Genomic DNA, 25,087 nt, shown 5'->3' on the forward strand with positions numbered 1-25,087 from the left:
TCCAGAACCCGGGTGCTCACCGTCGGCGGGTCGATGGCAAGACGATTTTGCCATTTTTCGATTGCTCGCCGACGGGCTCTCTTTCTCCACAGCGACATGGTCCTCAAGGCTACGATGTTGCCCTGAAGGCGGGAGGCTTTGACCCGAGCGTATAGTCACGCTTGGGCCTCCGCCAAGTATTCCGCAGGCGGAATTCCCGCCAGGACCATTGTTGCGTCGCTGGGAGATGTGCCATACGCGCGCACAATGCGAAGGACCAGCAATCTCTGCACAGAACACAAGTGCTGCAGGATTTTGCGGCTGGCCCTCGCTGCTCCGCACCAGACTCCGGGGCACCATATAGCACTCCGGACATGACTGCGTGCATGTACGCGCATCTGGCACCGACACCCGGGCCCCGAAGGTTGGTCATTAGACCTCTGAGGGCATTGGCCCTCTTGCCCAACTGTGGGGCGAGGAGATGTAACATCCCATCTCAAGGCTGTGACAAGAGTTTTGGTGCATAGAGGTATTTTGTATATAATTTTTGCTTCAATTAATTTTTTTTCCTTTTTTTGTTTTTGCATAATTTTTATAATGTGTTTTTTTTACAATTTTATATCTTATAACTTGTACAGCTTTCATATTTATTTTTACTTTTATTTATTTTCCGTTTATTTCTTTTAACTACTTAATTTGTATTGTTGTCTGTTACAAGTTTTAAAATCATCATTTTAATATTATTTTCTTATTTATTTATTTGTTAACAATCAGTTTATGTGGTTTTACGAAGCTGTTGTCTCTGCACACGCTTTGTGAGGTCGTTTATAATGTTATCATGCTAAGATGTTGAAATAAGATGTACACCTCGGTTTTGCACAATTTCTATTTATTCGGTAACTTGTTTTCTTTTTTTATATTTGATCTCTATTTGTTTATTTCGATAAATTCATATCTTAATTAGTACGATTACTTTGTAGACTTGTAATATCTGTACTGAAGAAAACCGTCATTAAAGGTCAAAACAGTTACCTGACATTAGAGTTATGCGTTGATTTATTTATTTGCGTCTGACATCCTGCGTGGCTCTTGAGCTCATTGTTCCCTAATTTTAATTTATTTATAAAAGCCTTAACCTTTGTTTTACTTTGTTTGTAAAATAAAATTTTATTATAAGTGTAAAGACTATATTTTTTCTCAAGATATCAAAGATTACATTAAATTAAATACAATATATGTACACAGGGTGTTTAAAAAGTTCCAGAACGGCAGAATATCTCAAAAACTAAGCATTTCAGGAAAAAGTGTTTCAGGTAAAAGTTGTGGAATTTCAAAAGATCTATTTATTAATCTTATCAATTTAACCTTGGATGACGTTGCCAAGGTCAACCAAATTACATTAACTTTTTTTAAATAAAACATCCTACTTTAGATTTCAGAATCTAATAGCTGGTGTCAAGAGCTTACGAAAACCTTACAAGAAAGTTTATTTTTGTTGAGTACTTCCCGAGTTGTCAGGCTTGAAAGCTACAGTGTATTGTAACTTTCGAGGGTCATAATTTGGAAAGTATTTAACGAAAATAAACTTATTTATAATGTTTTGAAAAGTTTTTGAAATTGACTACAAGAAAATGCAATAAAAGATATAATGTTAGAATATCAGTAGTTCTCTAATTAAAAGATATCGGTACTTCTCTAACTTTCTATACTTTTTATTGTATTTTCTTGTAATTGTAAGGCGGAGAAACTATTTTTATTTTGACCACCCTAATTGCTATCGTAAAAGACTCGCAAGAGGGGAATTGAATACTGGGTAACCTCCTGGAGGGAAATAGATCGGGTTGGTAGATTCTTTGAGATATGAAGGAAAAGGGGCATGCCACCGAATGACACAAACTAAGCCCGAGATTCTTATTATCATACACACACACTTTATTTCTCTCTCTAACGTTTTTAACTTAATCGCTCGCCTTTGGCTATTGCCACACACATTGCCTTATCAACTCAACTTTTTCTCCGCGCCTTCTACGTGGCGCTTGCAGCGGAAAATTACAATCTCTCCATTGGTTCTAGCCAATGGTAAGGCTCAAAGAACTCTTTGATTCCGGTAACCAATCCAGAAGGGAGGCGCGAATACTTAAAATAGGGTTACGTCTTACAGATTTGGCCAATCTTGAAGAGCTGTTTGTTACCCAAACATTTATCTTTCTCTTTTGTAGCACCTCACAAAATAAAAGTACAAAGAATTGATCACACTACTAATAACTACGTAAAAATTGCATGGAACATAAACCTTAAATATAATTCGTAAAACAGTGGTCGTAACGTAAAAGGAATTTAACATATTTAATGACCATCTAAACATTAAATAATATTACGCGACTCACGCTTTATGTCGGGAAGTTAGGGAGCTACTAGTTGCCATAGTTTTAGTTTATTTGGCGACAAAATAGAGTTATATGGGAGTTGAGTGACATTAAAGCCGGGAATGTCTGTAACTACATATCGGTTTTTATCTAAGGTTTTGGCAATTTGATAGACCCCTTTATACGCGGTTTTTAACTTTCTGTCCTCGTCAGGATGCACTGTGCTGTCCCTTATTAAAACACAAACGCGGGGTTTGTACTTTGTGGGGGTTTTATGTTGTTTATTGTAGTACACTTTATTGTACGAGCGCAATTTATTTGACGCTTCTTTTTTTTTGTTGACGTGGAGGAAACTCTGGTACGGGTATCTCTCGGGTCTCGGGGAAGGTCCAAGCGATTATGTGGGACTTTAATGTCAGGCGTGCAATTTTGTCCGCTCATAAGGCCCTAATCAGCCCCATGGCCAGGAGACCTGATATCTATACTTGCTAAAATCTCCACGAGTGTCTTCCCGGTAGTAACGCAGGAGGGCGGGATTCACCAGAGGCATGCGCACAGGCTCTCCCGCTAGACTCGCGATCCCATTGAGGGAGTACAAGGAACCGCCGACTTCCCAATTAACGGGTCTTCCCCTCTACGAAACGCGTAAACCCCCTTAAGGCCCGGTTTTTCATTATCCGGTTAACTTGTGGTTTAGACTTAACTAAAGGATAATATAAAAATTGCGTTTTTCTATCTTTGGTTAATCGTTAAACCAATGGTTTTGTAGCGGTAACTTTTACTCGCAGATATTCTACCGGTTAACTTCTGGTTTTAGCTTAACTGAAAGAATATAACCTACTTTTTATGTACAAAGATAGATTGCATTTGACGTTTGCATAAAAAAAAATATGGATTTTGATCATTTTGATGTAAACGCATACAGCAGTGATGAAGAGGGTGAAAGAAGACCAAAAATATTTCGTTGCAGACCAAACTATTATGAAGAACTAGATAATTATGATTTTTTACTAAATTTCGATTATCAAAACGGACAGTAAATCTAATATTAGAACAAATTGAAGATGAAATTTCATATCCAACACAAAGGTAAGTACAGTGATGTGATAACATATTAAAATGTAATATAAATATATTATTTTTATAAATAAAATTTTGAAAGTTATACTCAGATAGCCAATCCTGCCAAGAGCAAATATTGCAAATGTATGTTTTCTTTTTTTTTTACATATTATATTAATAGAAATTTAGCAACATTTGAGCACAATTTACTGTGTTTTCTGATCTTGTTAAAAATGTATTAAAAAATAAGCAAGCGATGTCATGATATATTTCTAGCTCTATTTCTGAATTTTTGTTGTTAATGACTGACAAATTGTAATGACAGAAACTAAGTTTAAGAAGATACATCACAATGGATAGAAATCTGCTCTACAATCATGATCGATTTGTTGACATACTATTGACATATTGCTACCTGGGTATTTAACTTTTTTCCTCCTTTTATAATTTTAAGTTTATTTTTAAAAATTTTTTAATTTCGGAAATGAATACTTAGCTACCCAGAATCAATTACTACTAGCATTAAGGTTTTATGCTGCAGGATCATTTTTAAATGTGGTAGGAGATTTTACTGGAGTTTCAAAATCTACCGCTTCAAAAACAGTTCGGAATGTTAGCATATGTTGTACCCTGTACAACTACGATAATTACACGCATAGCAACAGGAAATTAAGATTCCTATTGCTATGCATACGCGTAGCGGACTCGAATTCCGCATACGCTAGAAATATCGAAAGACGCTGATGGTCTGTCGGGCTTCCGGCCCGCAACACCATCGCGCCGCGCCAGCTAATGCTGAGTCGCTTTCCGGTATTCGGATTTCGGCTAAGCGTTGGAGCTGCATGCCGCAAGGAACACGATTGGCCGAACCAAACGACGAATTTCCGTATAAATATCACGACAAAAGCGACGGAAGAGTTTGACAAACAGCTGACCGGTGTGTTACTCGCCGTGCGTGACTTACACGTCGAGCTTGTAACACAATCCGGAGATAACAGCCGACCTATATATACCGGGCCGTCCGAGAAGAAGAAGCAAAGAGCGACATATATAATCATACTACAAGTGTAACGAGGGCACTACTGAAGGAAATACATTATTTTAACGTTGGAACAAGCAAGTGTTTTATCTTCAACCACCGAGCGGCCCTTCCTACGAGTCCTAACTCCTAAGGCGCCGAAAAGATCCCGATATACCTACCGACGTCCCCCGGAGCCATCACTGGGGCACAACACATAGCTTTAGCGAATCTTCAACAACAATATGTTAAAATGCCTGAAACACCAGAAGAAATAAGGGAAACAAGACAAAAATTTTTTGATATAGCTGGTTTTCCTCGATGCGTAGGAGTTACAGATTGCAGTCATGTCAGAATTCAATCACCAGGAGGTGACGACGCCGAATTGTACAGAAATCGGAAAGGATTTTTTTCACTTAACATACAGACAATTGCTAAAGCAAATAAAAAAATTCAAGATATTGTATGTCGTTGGCCTGGTTCATCTTACGACTCAAACATATTCAGAAATTCAAGGATTTGCCAACGTTTTGAAAATGGAGAATTTACTGATAGTTTAATAGTTGGAGATAGTGGCTATCCTATAAAAAGATATCTAATAACGCCATTACAAAATATTAATAATGAAGCTGAAAACTTATTTAACGAGTCACAAATTCGAACAAGGAATGTTGTAGAATGCAGTTACGGTATTTGGAAAAGACGCTTTCCTGCCTCAGCTCTTGGTCTTAGATTAAAATTAGATACAACAATGGCTGTAATAGTGGCTAGTGTTGTCTTGCACAACATTGCTTGTAAGGAGAATGAGCATGAACCACCAGTTAATAGAAGAGAAGAAAATGAGATTAATTTAGTAAATCAAAATTTTGATGATGTTGCAGAACAAGTAAATAATATGAATATAAATAATATTACTAGATACAATTTAATTAACAATTATTTTGCTAATTTATAAATAATTATGTTAGTACAAAATAAGTTTGTATAAGTTTTTATTTTCCTAAAGTAAAAGTGAATTTTTTATGTAATCTTCCCTTTACTCTATATTTTTACATATAAATTAAGTTAAAGAAATGGAAAATATAATAATTTTACTTATGTTTCAATATAATTTCATACAGTACAATTTATATTTTAAAATTTTATTTTAAAATGTATGGGTTAGGCACAATATCAATAAAATTAATATATAAAATACATATGTACGTTTATTTCCTCAAAAATTTTTATATTTAGAACCATTTACATAAAAATATAGTTTCATACAATAAAAACATAAATAATTTCAATATCACATTCTTTTAATATCACAAAATTTTCAACTAAAAATAATTTTTTTTATATTGCTAAATAAAAATATTTCTTATATTTCAAAATTTATATTAATGAAAAAATATTATTTTCTTTGGTAGCAAATTAAACCATTTCTTTATACGAGATATATTATAGGAATAAAAGATAAAAGCATTAATTTTATAATTTTATATCTCCAACAGTAATAACATATTTAACATATAGATATATGTTAAAATATAAAATAAACACACTATAAAGTAAAAATAATACCGTGCTAAGTAAAACTCAAAAGAAACTTACGAAAAATTAAAAATAAAATAAAAATGTTTAAATGCGTATAAGATTTTACACATTTAAACGTTTTTAAACTTTTCTAATTTTGGCGTAGGTTATCCTAATCTATATTTTATTAGAATCGCTTTCCAAATTAGATAATTTTTTTTTTTTTATTTTTAAAGTTAACTCCAATATTTCCATTTTTAGAGAATGTTCCTGGATAAATGAATCTTTCTGTAATTTAACAAATTCTAGCTTTTCGTCTATTAATTGATGATTAAAGTATTTTTTACATGGTGGAGTGTTATCAACATGGACAAATTTTTTTCGTTTGTAAGATTTGCTGCCTGAAAAAAAGAAATATATATGTGTGTGTGTATGCGTGCGTGCGTGTGTGCGTGCGTGCGTGCGTGCGTGCGTGCGTGCGTGCGTGCGTGAGCGTGTGCGTGTGCGTGTGTGTCTGCACATGTATATTTTAAAGAAAACTACATAGACTAATTATTACAATGTGTGTAATGAGAATTAACTAGTAAAATAAAAAACCTTGACAGAGAAAGAGAGACGTGTATAAAAAAATCACTTTCTACCTTTTAACTAAATACAAAGATTTGGCGACGAAATGTAAAAGCTGAAATTATTAATGTATTATCTTCCATTTAAATAACTCACCAGTTGGTTTTAATTGTTTATTAACCGATTTCTTTAATAATGTTACTGACTTTTCAGACCAGTTATTATTTTCAATATTATTAACATTTTTATTATTTTTAATATTTATTTCTAGACCTACATCAAAGAAAAACTGTTATTTTATTCGTATAAACATTAATATATTTCATTACATGTATTTGTTTTATGTACCTGTTGTTACTTTAAGGTCCATTTCTGCCGTTTCTTTATTATTTGTTTCTGTTATTATTTCAATATTAGCTTCTGTTATTTGTTCGACGTTTGGCTTGTTAGATCAAAATTCTTTTCCAAATCAGTTAAAGTAATTACGTAGTTTTGTTCCAAATTAGTACACGAAGCTGAGAAAAACATTTTAATGCAACATATTCTTTTTAATTACTTTGCTATAAAATTTTTATAATAATAATTAATATAATTAAATAATAATTATAATAATAAGTAGTATAATTAAATTTTCAGAATTTGTTCTCATAAAAGAATTATGTACATATTTAATGAATTTATATATTATATCAACTTTAATACCACAAAAATATGTAAAATGTTCAATTTATTATTTTATTATTTGAGAAACATGTTTTTCAAAATTATATTTTTGTATAATTTTAACTTAACGTTAATTTAATACATGTACATTATAAACTATGTAAAATGTCAACTATATAGTTATATATGTACAGTTAATGTTTATAAACCTTATTTACACTACTTACTATTCATTTGTGAGTCACTATCATAATTATTACTTAATCCAGTAATTTGTTTTCCAATTATATCTTTTATGGCCATATCTACATTTATAATGTCTACAGAACTATGTGGTCCGCCACCAGTTTGACTGTTACATCTTTTTTCCATAGCAAACTTTTGTTTTGTCTTTTTTTTCATATTTAAATATTTTTTTTTTAATTGTTTACTGTTACGTGGATTTTGACCACTGTTGGAGTTAAATTCTTTTTCTATTATGTGCCAAGCTTTTTTTTTATCTTTCCAAGTAGTTGCATTACTTTTTTTTGTTTTCTATAATTGATTTATGTTTTTCTACAAGAGCCACTAAAAGTTGTTCTTCATCTCTTGACAAGTTTATTCTTTTGCAAGAATTATCCATATTTACTAGAATAAATTAAAATTAAAATTATCAAAATGTAATTGAGATTCTAAAAATTTAGCTGTAAATAATTTATACAAATAAATTATAGTTAATTCCTTACATTTTCTGATACACTAAACACAGGTCAAACGTATACATACTTACAGGTTAAGATTTAAGAAAATGCTAAGAACAGTAAAATAACCTAACCGTTTCCCCTAGAATAGAACTGCCAACATGAGAAATTTGTTGAAGAATAGAATGTTACTGAAGGTCGACTAACCAAAAACAAATTATACATTGAGAAACGCAATGACAATTAACCTAAAGGTTAATCTTGAGGTTAAGGTTATCTGACTAGAAGAGTTAACTGCAGAATGAAAAACCAGGCCTAAGCGTTTTCCCGCAAAGACCTTCCCCTCCGAGGAGGGGAAGGCTTTTGCCTTCTCCCCCTCCCGAGAATAGCACCGTAATGTCCTCCCAAGAAGGACACGCCACTTCAGCCACCTTTTTTTCAGGGGTGTGCGGCCCGGCATATCCGTCACTGCGCAGATCCGCCGAACCCTTTACCCCCTTTATCTCTCTCCAGTTTTCTTCTCCTCCTTTCGGCCTTCTCCTTCTCCGATATAACAACTTCGCAGAAGGAGGAGACCGTCCTCCACCGCTCCTCGCTCCTTACAGGCCGAAGAGCGAGGAAAGGGTGGGATCTTTCCTGATGTGCACCACCAACACACGCTTCTCCTCACCCTAGGCTGGACATCGCGCCAGAGTATGCCACGCTATGTCTTTAGGATCGCCGCGGGGAAATGGTGGCATATGGTCGCTTCTTTTCCTACTCGGCGCAGGTACGCACCCGTGTCTAGCGAGCACCTGCGTCATCTTGTACGTCATTTTCCCGTTTCTTTTGCTGACCCAATCGGCTAGAAGAGGCTAGACAGCCTTGATGACCTCATGCGAGTCCTTCATGGTACGGTGATCAAGGAGTTTTTGCCACTTCTCGACCATGCGGGCCCTCACCCTCTCCCTCATAAAGTCCACGGCCCTGGCCATTTTCTCAGTCCATAGGGCCTTTCTCTCCAAGTAGAGATCTGCTGTCTCTCTCAAGAGCAGCTCTACTAGGGGCCAGCGCTGTGGACACCGCAAACGAAATCGTCCCATATGCCCGAACGGCCCTGGCAGCCATTTGCTGTTATGCGCGGCGCGCCAGCGTCCTGGTACGTCCATTGACCGTCAGGTCGTTTGTCCAGACTGGTGCCCCGAAAAAGAGCACCGATAGGATGGTATTCGCGTAGAAGGCTCGCACTCTCGCATCAGGACCACCGATGTTGGGCAAGAGGCCGGAGAGAGCTCCCGTTTCCCGTTCAATTCTAGGATCAAGTAGCCGAATATGCTCCCGGAACTTTCAATGATTATCCTGGGTAAAACTGAGATATTTTATTATCTACCCCATCCGCACGGGAACCCCGTCTAATACGATGTCCGTCGCAGGAGGCGTCCCGCGCGACCTCTTATGGAAGAACAAGGCTTCCGTCTTGCGGGGCGCCAACTCCAATCCTATCTTTTTATTTCTTTTATCATCCTGGCCACCGCGAAGCTCGCCTTTGCGGCAGCCAGTCCCCTCCCTTCCCACGACCACCAGTGTATTATCTGCATAACACACAAGGTCGCAATTAAGGGGAATTTGATGTTTTTATTACTACTTCACGATTTTTCTTGCAGTCGCTTATAATGCCAAGAGAACTTAAAGACTTATTAGCTAAATTAGTAAGAAAATTAATTAGTTTTGAATCGGGATGATTCCTTTTATCGTAACCGAGCAACAGTTTGGAAGGTGAACCTTTGATACTAGTGTGATAAGTATTATTTGTAACATATTGCACGTCTTGAATTCTGTCAGACCACAATTTCTGTTCTTCCACAATTTTTTGTAGAAAAGACTTGAGGAAGCGGTTAACTCTCTGAATCATTCCTTTGGCTCATGGTGAAGCTACCAATCGATGCTTGACGCTTCGATCTGTACAGAACGTTACAAATTCAGACGAGATAAAAGCAGACCCTTAATCTGTCACCACTTCCAAAGGGTTGCCAAATACGTTGAATACGTATGTTAAATGGTCAGTCATTTTTGATGAACTAGTCGTTTTGACGGGGAATAGCCACGTGAATCTAGTAAATGGGTTAATGATCGCAAGAACGTGTTTGTATCCATTGTAGGATTCAATTAAGGGGCCAGAATGGTCGGTATGGATTACACTAAACGATACCTTTGGTATATCAGTTGTTAACATTTCATTTTTGCATACGTTTACAGAGGTGTTTGCCATCAGACATGTTGTACACCCAGCGTGTTTGATTCTGTCCCTGGGAAAATTTTCCAAACTGAAAAGTCATCACTTTTTACATACTCGCAGTTTATGATTAATATAACGATTATAGCTTATTGGTCGTCACATTAATCATGAGCTGCAAGTATGTAAAAAGATGGTAACTTCTCAGTTTTGAAAATTTCCCCAGAGACAGAATCAAACACATTGGGTGTACAGTTATTGATAAATTCCTGAACCTTTTTTTTGAGAGATGAAAACCAATAATTTTCCGTTAACTCTTTGACAGTTTTTGCCACACCGCAATGAGCACACGAATGATAATTGCGAATAACATTTTGTACTATTGCTTTAGGAACGGAGAACTTTGGTTGGGAGTAGCATTTTATAAACAAGGCCTTCGATTAGCGTATAATTATTATTTTCTCTTTTCCTCTAAACGCTTGAGCAATTGATTGGATATACGGATTCGGTAGATGGCGATATTGCAATTTTTTTTTGAAAAGTGCACTAGGTTAAAGCAACAATGCGGCTCAAGGTATCTACGTGCGCTATTTTCTCTTTTTTTTATGAACTAATTTAAACGAATAGTGTTGGAACCGTAATGTCCATCTGGCAATTCTCGGGTTAATATTTACCCTATTGACTGCATATACTATAGCGTTACAGTTTGTTACTATTGTAAAATTAAGTCATTAGAAATAAATGCGGAATTTTTTGATCGCCTTAATCACCGCGAACATCTCCAACTCGAAAGAGTGGTAGCGGCACTCGACTTTGTTTGTTGCTTGGCTGTAGTAAGCAACTGGCGTCCAAGCACCTCATTCTTGCTTTTGAACCAATATTGCGGCGATCGCGACGCAACTGGCGTTTGTATGGAGCTTTGTTTCATATTTTGTATTATATAACCGTAAAACGGGAAATAACATTAAGGCTGATTTTAAATCGTTAAAAGCGATAAGACATTTGTCGCTGAAATTAAATGCACTTTGTTTTCTAAGGAAATTATAAAGCGGCTTTGTTCTTTTAGCACATCAATGGATAAATTTTCGGAAAAATTTTATCAGGCTAAGAAATCTTTGAACTTGACAAACGTTGGCAGGGATTGGAAATTTCTTACCGGCTTCCACATGTTGTTCACTTAAAGTAAGACCTTGCAGGAATATTATATAACCAAGATACTTTATATTTGATTTGAAGAAAAGACACTTTGACACGTTTATTTCGAAGTTGTACTGTTTCAAAAGTAAAAGAATTTGTGAGAGAATTGATAAGTTCTCTTCAATGGTAATTAAGATGTCGTGTCAATTAGGATGTTGTCAACATAAATGATTATCTTCCCGAATTAATAGTTGTAAGATACTGTTTAAGCTTCCCGCGTGGCATGTTTCGTACGTGCGGTTGGTCGATTGGTAGATCTGCATGACGATGCCGATACCAGGAGAGATGAGGTTAGCAAGCGTGAGGCTGTTGTTGACGAGTGGGCTTTAGTTTCGTTGGTTTTTGGCAAGGTCCGTGGATTGGCGTTGGAGGGGAAGGAAGGTCGTTGTATCCACTTCAACGATGTGGAACAAAAATGGCGGCGGCCATACTTTTACTGCACACTCGCTCACTCACACAACTAATAACTGTAGTACCTACGTACACTAACACTGACTCGCTGTCACGAAAATGGCGGCTATGCAACGACCTTCCTTCCTCTCCAACCCCAATTTACGGACCTTGGTTTTTGGTTGAAAACAGTTTTCCTCTGTAAACAATAGTGATAGCTTTTTCGGTATTATCGTGGTGCAATACAGTTGTATATGCATTCTGCCGTTTGGGTATAGTAAGAGAGAGATCGTGAGTTCTCTTTTGAAATATACGTTCCGAAATTATATAGTTGATCAGGCGGAGACTGCCTTTTGGGTAGAAAGAGTGAGAGAGAACACAAGTCCTCTTTCGATTTGCACGTGCAAAAATATACAGCCGTTCGGGCGTGGGCTGCTGTCTTTCGGACAGAGAGTGAAGGAGAGCGGAGGCTCTAGTTTTTTGTACTACGAGGTGTGTTCAAAAAGTAACGGGAATTTTTAAATTTCGCGGGTTTGGAGAGTCCGACAGTCAAATTTTTTTTTGTTTATGTTGGTATACATGCCCCTGAAGTATGCTGAAATGTTGAGCTGTATTCATTGTTTACTTTGTCTGTGGCAGCCGCTAAGGTTACACGTGTTTTTATGAGCTCGGAAATTTTCGTTTCTAACCACGATAATGCACCTGCTCACACTTCATTGCTTGTTCGTGAATTTTTGGCCAAAAATAATACTGTAATGATGCCCCAGCCTCCATATTCGCCAGACATGGCTCCGTGTGACTTTTTTCTATTTCCAAAAATAAAGAGAACTTTAAAGGGCCGTCGTTTTACAAGCATAGATGACATTAAAAGCGCATCGTTGAAAGAGCTAAAGGCTATCCCAAAGATCGAGTTTGAGAAGTGTTTCGGGGATTGGAAGAAGCGCTGGCATATGTGCATAATATCTAATGGTGACTATTTTGAAGGCGACAATATTAATGTAGACGAATAAATATTTTTTTCAAAAAACGAAAATTCCCGGTATTTTTTTAACACTCGTATATCTTAATAGATATAGTGGCCGTTCGGACGTTCACTGCCGTTTGGGCAGAGTGAGAGAGAGAGAGAGAGAGAGAGAGAGAGAGAGAGAGAGAACACACGGTTCTCGTCTTTAGCCATTAGCTTGCCGATTTCATCCAGCCTTCCTGACGCAAGCTGCCGATTGTAGAGACGGAGAGAGAGAGAGAGGGGGGGAGGGGAGAGAGAGAGAGAGAGAGAGAGAGAGAGAGACTGCAAGATTCTCGTATCGGGCTACATGCCTACGCCATTGTCTACAAAAGACGCTCATGTTATTGGCCTTAGCAACGATACGTATTAACATATCTTTCATTTGTATTTCGAATAGACTGAGGCTTATCCGACGTTTTACTATTATACAGGTTGTGTGAAGATTAGCAATTAAGCGATTTATTACACAAACTTCTCATTGGACATAATATTTATCTTTTTTTTTTTGCTTTGAATTTATTGGCATAAGATTTTTTATAATTAATGTAGATCCATAAAATGTTATTTGTATCTTTGTTCGTTAAATTATAAATTTTATAATTATTGATATACAGGGTGATTCAAAATAACCTATTGGTCCCAAAGCTGGCATATTCGTAATCGAATTCTGAGACAATTTTTTTTTGCAAAAATTTGTCCAGAGCTTAGTTTTTAAGTTACAATAAGAATTAGTTAGCGTATGACGGGTCGGATACAAGTGGTAGATAGGGGCGGTGCGACTCACTGTTACACGCGGGTGTTTCCGTGAGGCGCCTCCTGCGCTCAAATGACTGACAAAAGTACACGGACAGCACATTCCTATTTAAACTTTCTCTCTCTCTCTCTCTCTCTCTCTCTCTCTGTCACTTTAATTATGCTACATTTAACTTGTTAAATTTTGATCTCTGTCATCCGGCCGTCAAATATCGGGATGACCGTGAAATCTTTAAGTAAGTTTACATTATTATAATGAATGTACGCCCGCGAATAATAAAATTTAATGCAAATTAGATTACTTAAATGTGCACTCGCAAGTTAAAAGTAGCACTTTTAAAACGTACAAAAAGAAAAAAAAGGAGAGAGAAGGAGAGAGCCGGGGGGGTGGGGGGCGGATCCCGATAGCACACCATCACTCACAGCGGCCAATGCCTAGAGTTTTTCCGTTGGTTGAGTTAGATAAGTCAAGATGATTGGTTGATGGGCTATCGTACCGTGCGCTATTGGATCCTGTCCAGGGGGGGGGCTTTGAACAAGTTTAAGCACGTTTACTTACGCCCACGCCGATCAGCTTATTGTTTCCACGATGCGACAGTTCAATATAAATTTGTCCTTTATCCAGATCTATCCCTTGAAGTTGCTTTATGTTTTACCACATTTACACTATTTACTCTGCACTTGATCGATAAACATGGTACTACGCGACGAACCGATCGATCGACTTTATTAATTACTATTAATCACTACTCTAATCACTACAATCATTCGATGCGTTAAAATTACTCAAAAAAACACGTATTTACGTTACGATCACACAACACGTGTTCACTCGACGATATCAAGCAGTCGACTGAATGTTATTGGTTATGTCATTATAAGAGTGTCCAACGATTGGTTAAAGCCATAAGTCAAAACGCGGCAATTCAAAATGAAAATACGATTTACATCAATACAATTTATTAGAAAAATGTGGCAAAAGCATTTTTACCATTACTTGTGAAAAATTGTATGATCCGTAAGTGACTTTATCAAGATAATTATTTTGAATATTTATTATAAGTAAACTTCAAAGATATAATTCTTAAAATCTCCTTGCTGCAACGGATAATCTGCCCTTTTCAGAGCAACCAAATATTTTATTTTGAAGAATATTTCCACAGTTTTTGCAAATATTAAAAAATAAGGAATAAAAAAAATATTTAGAAGAAATTGATTTTGATAAAATTATTTTTTGAATATTTTGAATAAATAATAATTATTTTGATAAAGTCACTATCATACAATTTTTAACAAATAATGATAAACATGCATTTGCAACATTTTTCTAAGAAATTGTATTGATGTAAATTGTAGTAACCAATATTTTCATTTTAAATTGCCGCGTTTTGACTTATGACTTTAAACAATCGTTCGACACTCTTATAACAACATAACCAATAACATCCAGTCGACTGCTTAATATCGTCGAGTGAACACATGTTGTGTGATCGTAACGTAAACACGTGTTTCTTCGAGTAATTTTAACGTATTGAATGATTGTAGTGATTAGAGTAGTGATTAATAATAATTAATAAAGTCGATCAATCAGTTCGTCGCGTAGTTTCGCGTTTATCGATCAAGTGCAGAGTAAATAGTGTAAATACGGTGAAATATAGAACAACTTCGAGGGATAGATCTAGATAAAGGACAAATTTAAATTAAACTGTCGCATTGTGGAAACAATAAGCTGATCGCCGTGTGCGTGAGTAAATGTGTTTAAACTTGTTTGAAGTTCCCTCCTCTCCCGTCTCACTCATTCACTCACTCTCTCTCTCTCTTTCTCTCTCTCTCTCCCCCCTTTCTTCCCTTGTGCGTTTTAAAAGTGTTACTTTTGACTTGCAAGTGCACATTTAAGTAATCTAGTTTGCATTAAATTTTATTATTCGCGGGCGTACATTTATTATAATAATGTAAACTTACTTGAAAATTTCACGGTCATCCCGATATTTGACGGCCGGATAACAGATAAAAATTTGACAAGTTAAATGTAGCATAATTAAAGTGACAGAGAGAAAGAGAGAGAGAGAGAGAGAAAGTTTAATTAGGAATGTGCTGTCCATGTACTTTTGTCAGTCAATTGAGCGCAGGAAGTGCCCCACGGAAACACCCGCATGTAACAGTGAGTCGCGCCGCCCCTGTCTACCACTTGTATCCGACCCGTCAAACACTAATTCGTATTGTAACTTGAAAACTAAGCTCAGGACAAATTTTTGCAAAAGGAAAAATCGTCTTAGAATTCGATTACGAATATGCCAGCTTTGGGATCAATAGGTTATTTTGAATTACCCTGTATTAAAGATTTAAGTTTTTTTCACACTGTAATATTATTGTTTCATGTCATTAGATTTTATTTGAAAATCTTTACCCTATATTATTTGTGTTTAAGAGATACTAACCAACTTCCTCTGAAACTCTGCCGGAGCTTCAGAGTAACCAAGGGCAATCTGGTGTACATCCAAGGACTTTGATTCTGTCCATGGGAAAATTTTCCAAACTGAGAAGTCGCTATCTTTCTACATACTTACAGTTTATGATTAGCGTAACGACCAATAGGCTCTAGTTGTTTCATTAATCATAAACTGCGAGAATGTAGAAAGTGGTGACTTTTCAGTTTGGAAAATTTTCTCATGGACAAAATCAAAGTCCTTGGGTGTACTCATATTGCCCGTCCGGCGTGGCAAAGGCGAAATATTTAGTCTGGGTGTATCTTGATTAAATAGAATCCCTCCTTAAGGTCCAGTTTAGTGAGTAATCTTTCTTACCTCCTACACGCGACACGCAATTCTTGATCGTGGGGAATGAGTATTTTTGTTTTATGATGCGACTATTTAGCGGTCGTAAATTGACACATAGACACATTTGTCCGTTCTTTTTCCGGACCGGCACAACCCTTGCACAGTAGGGAGAGGCGCTCTCTCTAATAATTCCTCACTCTAGTAGATTTTTAATGATCTTCCGTATTTCTAAGCGCTCAGCATGCGCAAACCGTCGCGGGGTATATGCATAAACTGAATTGTCTCTAAGTGTTACAGTGACTGAATGATCGTCCTTTATCTCTTTAACGGGAGTGTCTATTACTTAATTAACGCAAGTACTTGAGCATCTGTTTCCGGATCGAAATCGGTTTTGATATCAAATAACATCTCAGGATGTGATACTGCATTTACAGAAGCTATTTCATTCATTAGTTTAACTTTTTGCATTGCCTCTAATTTGTTAGGATTATACTGAAAAGTCAATCCGTTAGCTGATATTAAATTTCTGCCCAATATCATGTGGGTTGTCTAGGAATCACTAGAAACAATTTGGAATGTAACCTCTAAAGCTACTCCTGGCAGAGGCATCTAGATGACGTGAGTTTGAGATACACCAATGGTCTCAATAGTGTTCAATTCTGATTTATTAATGTCAGACTTTGGCCCAAAAAATGTTTTAAACACAGATGCTTGTAAAAAGAAAACTGGGCTATCAGTGTCTATTAACGCGTTTTGATTACATTTAATGCCATTCAATGATGTTACGTTTACAGAGTCACTTATCTTAAGGTTTTTGGAATTTTCCTCGCAGACGCATTCTGCCGTTGACAAATCCTTCGTAGGGATGGAATGATCGGTCGCTGCGACCGTCGCAAGCAAACCCGTAGTCGCCGGTGATAGTGCAGATGTAGCTGGGGAGGCGAAGGTCGACACTAAATGCTGCTCCTTTCTTTTCAATTTAAAACAAGTGTCTCTCGTATGTCTCTTTATTTTGCAATAAGTACAAGTCAATCCCTTGGTTTTCTTCGGCAGATGAGTGTCACCCCGTGAATTTGGACGGTATGCTCGACTTTGCGTAACTAAATTTTCACATCATTGTCTTCCGAACGGACGGGATACGATAGCGCACAATGCGATAGCCCACCAACCAATTATCTTGACTTATCTAACCTAACCCCCCTCCCCCCAACGGAAAAACTGTAGACATTGGCCGCTGTGAGTGATGGTGTGCTACCGGTCCCGTGCGTTATCGGGATCCGCCCCTTCCGAGCCACAGGGATCTGTGAGGCCAGCAATATGATTGCTTGCGCCGTTGGCACCGTTGATGATGCCGGGCGGATTAAGGTAGTTATCTCTGCCCCTCCCCCCCACCCCTATGTCTGGGGCTTTTGATCGAGTTCTTGGCTACCTCGACGAAGGACGTTTGGCCGACGCACCCCCCCGACTGGTATAAAGGCGGTATCACTTTGAATGAAGCGTTGCTTGTTCAGTTGTTACTGCATCATACTCTGCTGTTGAGCCATGAACTGCATCTGCAGACGCATCTCACTCAGCGCCTATAACAGCTCGGCATGGTATAAATTCGAATGCGTTTTATCTTGTGAACCATGATCCGATGCGCTTGTCGTGTTTGCACCCGAGGTACCACTTCCTGTTGGCGTAGTGCCCAAAACATAGCGTACGTAGTGTGCCACTAACGCATCGATACGTTGCGAGCAGGAATCCGCCACCGGGAGGTTCAATCCCTTTAGTCTGTCCTTAAGTTGCTTGTCACGCAGACTTTCTAGCCTTGCATATTTTTGCATGTCCTTTGCGTGCTCACTTGTCATGTATTACTACGCACTTGCTAGAATCATGCACAGTTGCCTGCATTATAGTTGCGACACTTTTCTTTCGCGTTTCTGAATGCGCAACTATAACGAGAGTTGAGAACGTGATTAGTTTTTACTTGTGGATTCAACCTATTATGTTTGCCACTCGATGAACAAGGCTACATTCCAAAAATCATCGAAGAAAATGTATCGCAACTATAATGCAGGCGACTGTATGTAATGATGGCCAGCTGACGCAACCTCGTGCACCGGTATGCGGGCGTTACTGTGCAAGAAGTCGGAAATGATGCGTATAAACGCGGAAACGACTTGAAAGAGTTTGTCAAAAATGCGATGGCGTTATTCCACTTTTGAGATATTTTTTACTATAGCTGTAAGGCGGGGAAATTATTTTTATATTGACCAAATTGCTAAGAAAGACTCACAGAAGGGGAATTCAATACTAGATGACCTCCTGGACGGAAATAGATCAGGTTGGCAGATTCTTTGGGATTTGAAGGAAAAGGGGTACGCCACCAAATGACACAAACTAAACCCGAGATTCTTATTATTACACACACTTTATTTCTCTCTCTAACGTTTCTAACTTGACTGCTCGTCTTTGGCCATTGCCACACACAGTGCCCCATCAACTCAACTTTTCTTTCTACGCGGTGCTTGCAGCGGCCAATTACAATCAATATTGGTTCTACCCAATGGTAAGGCTCAAAGAGCTCTTTGATTTCGGTAACCAATCCGGAAGGGAGGCACGAGTATTTAAAATAAGGTTAAGTTTTACATAGTCGATTTCGAAAACTTTTCAAAACACTATAAATAAATTTATTTTTATTAAGTACTTTCCGAGTTACAACGCTTGAAAGTTACAGTACATTATACACTGTTAAAAATGTTGGTAAAATTCTATCAAATTTAAGTTACTAAAGTAACTTAATTTTCCGAAATTGGGATGCTGAAAACGAAATTAAGTAACATTTAATGCAAATTTACTAAATTTCTCTTAAAATTCCGATACTCTATCTCAGAATTACAAATGGTTTCTTAAAATTACTAAATGGTAATAGAAGTTTAAGATATCGTGACTGGATGAAGTTGCGCAGTGTACTCTGCGCAGCTTTTTTCCCGCGTACAACTCGGCGATCGGCAGGAAGACATATTTATTTGCAATCTCACAGCGGTGAGAAGTGGCCAGAAGTGGCAGTGAATGATACAGTGTGCAAAAACAAGTGTCATTATTCAGAATTTTACTGCGTCCAAAGTAAGTACACAAAGTAAATACACATTTTATTGTAACCTTTAACAACTAGAATAAAAGCAACTCGATCAGTAATTTCTCGCGTATGGATTCAACACGTGAGAGCATTTTGTTACCTGGGTGATTATATGTCCAGTAAATTCGATCTGAACTTTTATCTAATATTGATTTAATATAAACTAATACCAAATGTATAATAGGTCTTTTTTATAATTAACTTTTAGTCACCGTAGAAGATTCTAACCTAAAAGGTGCGACAAAATATTTTATTTTACTAGTTGAAGCTAAATACTACATATAATTCCCAGCTAACCAAATGCAATAAGATTGCTGTTTTTTTTTGCCAACAATTGTGTAGCAACTTATTTGCCGCATCTCCTTTGCCATTTTTATTATTTCGATAACAATATTTAACATATAAATAATTGACATAAATAAACATATAATACAAACGAAGTATGTTTAAACAAACAACTAAGTGTGTATATGTTATACACAATATTCTCATTGCATTAAATGAACACTCAAAAAGAACTTTTCATAATTAATAGTTTTTGATATACATTTAATACATATACTCAGTGGCTTGCATAGTATATAACATACTTAGTTCATATTATCTTACTATTTAGGTGCCAAGATATATAATATATATAATATTAGATTTATTATATATAAAGAAATATAAGAAATATATAAGAAAACATTTTTATCGGTTTATTAATTTTAATATATATTATAGTTTATTAATTTTAATATATATTATAGTTTATAATTATATATCTTATATTCTATATATAGATATATAGAATATAAGATATATCATTATAAACTACATATATATTAAAATTAATAGACCGATATAAATTTTTTTATCCATTGAAATTTTCAGTTACAGATACTGAAAATTTCTAAACTAAAAAAATTTTAGTAATGTATGTCTGAAGTTGAATTTAGTCATTGTTACTGAAAATTAATAAAGTGTAACAAAAATTTCAGGTACGTGTGACTGAAGCTTTATGCGGTTGCTGTTTCTAAAATTTTCAGTTTCATATAGTAAATTTGAGAAACGGTAATTGCATAAAGCTTCAGTCACACGTACCTAAAAATTCCTACAGAAATTTCTAACAGTGTAGCTTTTGAGCCCCACAAAAGTATTTAACTCCAAAAGTCTTTAACAACAATAAACTTTCTTGTAAAGATTTGGAAAGCTTTTGACAGCAGCTATTAGATTCTGGAAACAAAAATAGGGTGTTCTATTTAAAAAACTTAATGTTATTTTAATGTGACCTTGGCGACACTTTTTAAGGTCAACCTGTAAGATCAATAAATAGATTTTTTAAAACCCTACAACTTTTATCTGAAACACTTTTTCATAAAATGTTTACAAGGGGAGGACCAGGTGAGAGACCCTGGGATTTTGATTCCAATTTTTTTAGTTATTCTGGAGACGAAAAAAAAGTTTACGTCTCCCGGCGTTTCATCGAATAGGCCTTAGTTTCGAAATAATAAATTTGTGAAAATTGGCCATACCGCGGCGCGCCATATGAGCCTTCCCGGTAACTGTTCTCGCAACCAGTGCAGTCGGCTCCGTGCGTTAGGTGCTTGCGTCACAATCGTAAGATCCGGGTTCGCTCCCGGATGTGTGCAATATTTTTTTTTCTTTTTTTTTATTTAATAAATGTATTTATTTGTCTTGATGATATTAATATAGTACGCAAATTTTTAAAATAGAAAATTTAATTTAATATCATTTTCTAAACTTTAATTTAAATTTAATTTGAAGGGAATTTGAATTCAAGTAATATTTGAAATAATAAATAGGTAATAATAATAATAATATATAAGTTATTTGAAATGGATAACATATAAAGGCAACGTATCTAAATTTTCAAATTGTTTGATTTAAAATTTAATTGGAAATAATATTAACAGTATTTTAAAATTCTAGCTTTTAAAATAATTAATCGTAAAAGAAGAATAATAAACAAACATCTGATTGTGAATGTGAATGTAAATGACTACATACCTGCAAGGGGATTAAAAACCTCTCGTTTATTTACCATTTTATATCCGCTTTTTTTACCAGTGTTAAATTTAAACAATTTGAAAATTTAGATACGTTGCTTTTATATGTTATCCATTTCAAATAACTTATATATTATTATTATTATTACCTATTTATTATTTCAAATATTACTTGAATTCAAATTCCCTTCAAATTAAATTTAAATTGAAGTTTAGAAAATGATAATAAATTAAATTTTCTATTTTAGAAATTTGCATACTATATTAATATCATCAAGATAAATAAATACATTTATTAAATAAAAAAAAAAAAAAATATTGCACACATTCGGGAGCGAACCCGGATCATACGATTGTGAAGCAAGCACCTAACGCACGCAGACAACTGCACTGGTTGCGAGAACAGTTACCGGGAAGGCTCATATGGCGCGCCGCGGTATGGCCAATTTTTGCAAATTTATTATTTCGAAACTAAGGCCTATTCGATGAAACGCCGGGAGATGTCAACTTTTTTTCGTCTCCTGAATAATTAAAAAAATTGAGATCAAAATCCCAGGGTCTCTCACCTGATCCTCCCCTTGTTAGTTTTCAAGATATTTTGCCATCCTGGAACTTTTTGAACACCCTGTATATATGAATAAAGAATTATATTGTATTGATAGATAATATAATTTTTTATATAAATAATAAAAAATTTTTAACATTTTAGTATTAATAATTATGCGTTACAATGTTAACTTAAAAGTTAATATTGTAACATAATTATTAATGTTAAAATTTTAAAATTTTAATATTATTTATGTCAGTTAAAACAATGTAATTATTTATTTGTATTCTATATAATATAAATAAAGTGTGTTCCGCGATGGGTTTTTTTCCAATAGCTCGACTCGTTGTGACGAGCGTTTTTGGAAGGTGTAGATCCTGTCGCGTTCAAACGTACCGGAACATTAATAAAATAAAAAACGCCTTTTTAAAACTGCTTTCGATCACTTTATTTAAAATACAAACGTTACTATTGCAGATAACGTAGCCCAGTGGCTAAAAAGCAAAAAAGAAGAACTGTCAGTCCTAAGGCTTGAGATAGGCTCGAACCGTAAGTCACAAAATTCGCGCGTCTCAAAAACTGGAGCAAACGCCCGTACTGCAAGATTTGCGAAAGAGAGCAGAATTTCGACGCGACAGACGGCCGAAAATCAAAAGCTCCTGCGCGACGAACTCGCAACCTTCCCCTCGCCTCAGTTTCCGCGCTACGCTGCTTGATCCACGTAGATCGACGGGAGAAGCGAGGGAAAGGGCAACTCGAACAGCTAGTTTGGCAGTTTCCCGAACAAAGTGATATATACTAATCAAAATAGCTTCGAATCGATATGGATATGATGAAATATCGATGTCCTAACAAAAAATAGATTCTTTTCCCGTTTAAGAATCTGCTGATGAACACGTGTTACAAATAATAATTTTTTTAATATTATAAAACACAGACTTTGAAATAAGCTTCAATTTTTGAGCATTATTTTGATACGATGTAATATCGATGATTTCAGTATCAATTTAATGTTGTTTTGATGAGTGAACTATTTCTTGCTGAGTTATACAACAGCAATTGTTGCTGAGGGCTTTCAAAAAGATTTCACATGGGCTTTCAAAAACTTTTCACATTTCATGTGCAACACTTCTAAAAGGTTTCTGCAACATGTCGTATAAAATTTTGCAGAAATGCTTCTACAGAAATGTTTCTACAATCTTATGATATAAAATGTTGCAATAGAAATATTTCTGAAATTTATCATAGTATAATTTAAAATTAGACTTTTCATAATTTTAAAATTGATTAAATTTTTTGCTTGAATGTGTTAATATATATACATTGGTTAATTATAAGGAAATCGATAGTCAGTAGTCGTAGAAAATGGCTGTTGGCCAACTCTATCGATTCATCAATACTAACTTAAAAGTATCCAGATAACAAAATGCCTGCATAGTGAGTGCACGGTGTGCGCATGTGTGCGTAATAATCGTCACAGTATGCCTTCACAACACCATGTAGATATGTCTTTATTTGAGGCTCATATCGCCCGCACGTATAAATGCCGCATTCATACGGGCAATATGAATCCAATTTGAGTGCTTCAATTGAGATTCATATCGCGTACATACAGGGTGTCAGAAAAAAAGGGTCACATATTTTGATAGCAAGTAGTATTGATCAAAACAAAAAGAAAAGGTCTAATTAACATGGGTCCTGAAACTAATATCTTCAAAGATACAAGCTATTTTATTATTTGAGCTCTTTGTCATTTTCTTATTAGTCGGGTCATCTTTAGAATGTAATGAACAAAGGAGTAGGGAAGAGTGGGGTACAATGGGGATATCTTTTTTCTAGGTGCCTTAAAAAATAAAAAATAAACAAAAAGAGATAAAAAAATAATTTTTATTTTAATATAAAATGTAATCATTAATCTTCTATAAAAAAAACTGAAGTAAAGAAACTAAATGTATGTACATATGATAACAAAATAAAAACTCCTTTTTTTACAAAAAACAAAAAATTTTAATGCTGACTGAGACGATTAATCTCGTACTGACGAACTCTCGTATAGCAACAGTAGTAAACACTCTTTTGTTTACTAGGGCTGCTCACATTCGTCAAAGCCTACGCAATGTCGTTTGACTTATAGTATCTATTGCAAATGTAAATATCAGGAAACATTCTAAAGATGACACGATTAATAAGAAAATGACAAAGAGCTCGAATAACAAAATAGCTTTGAAGATATTAGTATCTTTGAAGATATTAGTTTTAGGACCCATGTTAATTAGACCTTTTCTTTTTGTTTTGATCAATATTACTTGCTATCAAAATATGTGACCCTTTTTTTCTGACACCCTGTATGTGAGTGCCACACACGTGCGAGCGACATGAATTCTATTTTACTATTAAATTATAAAATAATAAATAAAAATATTGAAATTATATACAAGGTTATCTTAAGAAACGTACACTAATTATATATATATATATATATAAAATTAGTGTACGTGTATATATATATATATATATATATATATATATGTTATATATATATACACACGCACGTACGCACGCACGCACGTACGCAACTTTTGTCTGAAACATTTTTATTGGAAATGCTTCATTGAAGAATTATCGAGATGCGTTTTTTAAAATGGGACACCATGTGTGTGTATATATATAGGGGGGACCGGGGCAAATCGTTAGACCTTTTTTTCTTTTGTGTCTCCTGAATCCTATATTAATTAAAAAAAAAACATGAGCCGGTTTGAAAGGTTAAACCTTCTCCTTCACAATGCCGGTATACGATAGATAGAACATGCAAATGTACTTGCTTTAAGAGGATGCTATAGTGACCGAAGAACTTCCTCGACGTCGGCATTGCAGATTATTTTTTAAGGGAGACCAGGCTATCGCTCTTTGTCCAACGCATAGATCTGTCTTTGTTTTTCGATTATTTTGCTATCTGCGAAAAGACCTATCAACTACAGTCACTACTCTGCTTGCCATTGTTTACGTTCGCTAAGCGAAATTTATGCACGTACAGCTGTTTACATGTTAAACTTTTTTGTTGGGCTTTTGACTGGAATGACACACAGTCAGTGTTGTTCGTTAGAGTTTTCTAAAGTGCGACCTGGTCTCATTTCATACATATGAGCTACAGAACGTTAGTAAATGACAAAAGTTAACCTTTGTTGACAGATCCACGAGCCGAAAATAAATAAATTTTTA

At 35.6% G+C, this 25,087-nt stretch overlaps 1 protein-coding gene across 4 annotated transcripts in view; it reads left to right on the forward strand.

Annotated features, from left to right (window-relative positions):
• The window catches only part of LOC105199515 (leucine-rich repeat-containing protein 49), a 144,340-nt gene that overhangs the window by 33,290 nt on the left and 85,963 nt on the right, over positions 1-25,087 (forward strand). Inside the window, exon 2 of one of the 4 annotated variants that reach the window (XM_039451243.1) lies at positions 22,346-22,417. The exons of the other annotated variants lie outside the window; for them this stretch is intronic. The gene's annotated coding sequence lies outside the window, so the exon portion shown is untranslated. The remainder of the gene's footprint in view (positions 1-22,345; positions 22,418-25,087) is intronic. 4 annotated transcript variants of the gene reach the window in all.

This window comes from Solenopsis invicta, chromosome 6 (genome assembly GCF_016802725.1).
Source record: "Solenopsis invicta isolate M01_SB chromosome 6, UNIL_Sinv_3.0, whole genome shotgun sequence".
In the NCBI taxonomy this organism is placed as follows: Eukaryota; Metazoa; Arthropoda; class Insecta; order Hymenoptera; family Formicidae; genus Solenopsis; species Solenopsis invicta.